General features: G+C 37.2%; 1 long non-coding RNA gene across 1 annotated transcript in view; it reads right to left on the reverse strand.

The window, feature by feature from the left end:
• Positions 1–22: 22 nt before the first annotated feature.
• LOC108369889 (uncharacterized) overlaps positions 23–3,525 on the reverse strand; it is a 10,327-nt gene continuing 6,824 nt past the window's right edge. Inside the window, exon 3 of the long non-coding RNA XR_001848576.1 lies at positions 23–612. This is a non-coding gene — a long non-coding RNA (uncharacterized LOC108369889). The remainder of the gene's footprint in view (positions 613–3,525) is intronic.

Here is a 3,525-nt window from a genome sequence, read left to right on the forward strand (position 1 = left end):
CCCAACCATTTCTGATCACTATTTCAAAGTTGCCGGTTTGAGGGTTAATCTTTCATGGCTTACCTCAAACAATTCCCAATGGTCTTCTTCGTATTTATGCGGCATAAGCATGTAGCCTCCACCGCAGGGGATTCCTTGCTGCACCACAAATTCATCCAGGACATGCATCAAAACCTGACTGTTATTACGTAAAGTAATATTTACGAAGGGCGAATAAGAAAGCTCCTCACTCAGTTCCTCATCACATTGTGAATCGGAGTCCTCGCTTGCGCGATACATTTCCGCCCGAGGATGACAGCAAAACTTGACGCATCGTTTGAGGCGACACACACAGCCTCGAATGTGTTTCTTCACATGCTGACGTTCTCCACCGTACAGCTCCACAAAGTTGTAGTGGCCGATTAGAGCAGGTGGCACCAACACACCTTCATAGAGGTAAGATCCGTTGCTGAATTTTTTGCTGGCGGTCAAATTGACGGTGTCCTCAAAGGCGCAATTGGATATTTCCGGCAAAGCATTAATGTGGCGAAAGAGATAGGGGGCTCCGAGAAATAGTGCGAAGATAAAAGCCTTCATTGTATCGAGTGGTAAATTTTGAAGGTCCGGATAATGCTTAAGAATAAAGGAAATCAAAGGTTCAATTGTGGCTGTTTATTAATTAACATAGAAGAATATATCAACATCTAACAAACTAATTATTTAAACAAGATACCCTCATTTTTTAATTTTTAAATCAAACAATATTTAGAGGTCGCGCAAAGCGCTTAAAATTTGTCATGTATTTTGTATGCGGAAAAACGACTCCTCGTAGAAATGGTATAGAAATAAATATTTTTCGATCGGAAAACTCTACTTCCCTTCAGGAGATTCCAAATAATAATACTTAATTATTTATTTAACCATTTTTTCATAGTAAATATGTTTTATAGGTCCGCCGAAACCCCCAGAAAATGCAAGAAAATGTAAGGGGGGATAAATAAAAAATCTTTAGTATTAAAAAATGGTTAAATAAACGATTGGGTATTGTTATTGGAAGTCTTCTGAAGAGAACCAGAGTTTTCCGATAGAAAATTATTGATTTTCAAGAATTCCATACCATTTCTACGTGGAGTTATGTTTTCCCCCACATAAAATACATGGAAAACTTTGAGCGTTTGAGGGACCTCTAAATATTTTTTAATTTTGAAAAAAAAATAGGGGTATACTTTTCGATTTGGAACAATCCTTGGCGGTGAGAGCATTAAAATTCCGACTTTACTTATTTTGGACAACCCTAGTGTACAATCTTGACTGGCATTAGTTCCTTTCGTATAGCGATGGCCTCCGTTAGGAAAAACTCTGCAGTGATTTTGGAGTCTAAATTTGAGATTGATGAAAAGAAGACTAGGCTCTTTAAAATAATCGGGGGAAAACTGAGTTTTCTAAAAACTCCTAGGGGATACAAGAGATACATTGGCTGTCTTGAGTATAAAAGAAACATAGGAAGCTCACTGAATATAGGCAAAATCGGACTTTTCTAGCTGATTAGGTATGATGCAATCCAATCGGAACTCGGAGCCTTGAAGGCTGAGGGAATTGGTAGCCGAGGGCAAGAAAGTCGGTTTTAATTTTTTCATTTATTCGCGAAAAATTTTCTTAATAGCTTAAATAACCAACAAAACATGCGAAGCTTAAAGCCGAAATTTGGTTTAATGTTTTTACTTATCAGCATTCAATGAGTCACCAACTGGCTACACAAAGCCGTGCTTTTTTATGAAATAAATAATAAATATATGAGTTTCCAGTGAATACTCCGACGATAAAAGTTCATAAAAACTTAAACAACATTCTTATCAGAAATTTTGCCTTCCAGCCGGCAACATCGGAGGGCTGCGCTAAATCAGCATTTGTCACGTTTGCTGGCAATGACTTTCCTTATAGCTGAAAAAATTACCACACGCGTACACCCGAGGATAGGTAAAAGTAGCACCAGAGCTCAAACAACAAGTTCCGTGTTAGTTGTTGTTGGTTTTGTACTCTTCAATGTCAATTTACGAAAAATTCAAATCCTCTCCTCTGCTGCTGCTGCCTTGCGTCTACATGGACAATAATCGGGATTCTTTAGTTATTTACGTTTAATTGCTCAAAAGAAAGATGGGATATTGTTTCTATCCCAGATTTTTGATATCAAAACACTTCTACAATATAAAACACACACAACATTATTTATAACTCCTCTTTGGTTTACGACGGCTAAAAGCTGCAAATTGTTTATAAGCATGCGACCTCCGATTTTATCGAATAAAATTTAATTCATAAATAATACAATTTAGCCGGCCTCGTATGCTCGAGTATGTACATTAGGGTGGTCCTTACAATTAAATTAACGATTGTTTTTTCAGTCTCACCCCCTCGATCGGTAATATCACGATCACAGAGATCACATATAAAGTTTGGTAAAGTAATGGTCGTGAAAACGGGGAAAACCGCATCCGCCGTGCCCATAAATATTTCATTAATACTATTTGGCTAAAATAGTGTGCGGTAAATTCATGGGAAAGCTGTATGGAATTTAAAGTTTAGTTACGCGAAGAATCTCGTCCGTCAGCATCCGCCTCCAATCAAACTCGAGCACATTGCACAATATGTGCAGCAAGCCTTCTTCCTAATGGCCGGTTTTCACTATGTCATATTTAGGACGCCAAAGATTTGTCGACAAATTTTGACAGAACTTTATCTCCTTTATCCATACCTTTACCGATAATTTGATGTGCCAAAAACAGACAGATCGCCGATTTAACAGCACACGTACACGACTAAAGACCTATCCTGATCGAAATCCATCAATATAGCGCTTTTTAATGTAATTTTTTAATATTAATAATATTACATGTAAATTTAATTGTTATTGACTGAGTTGTTAAAATACGGAAATTGATCGTACAAAAAAATAAAACACGGAGAAAAATTGATTTGCCATTTTTAAAAACTGGGTTATATATAAAAAGGGAAAAAAACGGGAAACCTAAATTGAAAAATGGGAAAAATATATAGAATTGCATTGACAAAAAGAGAATAGACTCGCCCAAAACCTGGCAACACTGCTGGCATTTCTTATAACTTTATGCATTTAATGATCCTGCAGAGGTTGTTCACATTCACATTTATGTATCACAAATTTTACACATTAAGCGCTCATTCACCATTTGGCGGCACATACGCACGCGCATTTGTAGTGATATAGTGAATATGTATGTATGTATATGTACATTTGGATGTAAAAATATACATATGTATGTATGTATGTATGCCTACGCAAGAATGATAGAATACAAGATTGCGCCGATTGCGGCAGAATTCGTGAGAGTAATTTTAGCGTGACGTCATCGTAGAGTTGACAACTGAGAGCGGCGAGAATGAGAGCGACTAGTGATGTGCTGAATTGTCCCCAATACTCGGTACCCAATACTTAAAAAAGATTTCGGTACCCTATACTTCCTTTTCGGTATCCGATACCGATTATTTACATTAAACCCTCGCCATTAT

The sequence above is a fragment of the Rhagoletis zephyria genome, unplaced genomic scaffold (assembly GCF_001687245.7).
Source record: "Rhagoletis zephyria isolate East Lansing unplaced genomic scaffold, Rhagoletis_zephyria_1.1 Rzeph_scaffold_03892, whole genome shotgun sequence".
Taxonomy (NCBI): domain Eukaryota; kingdom Metazoa; phylum Arthropoda; class Insecta; order Diptera; family Tephritidae; genus Rhagoletis; species Rhagoletis zephyria.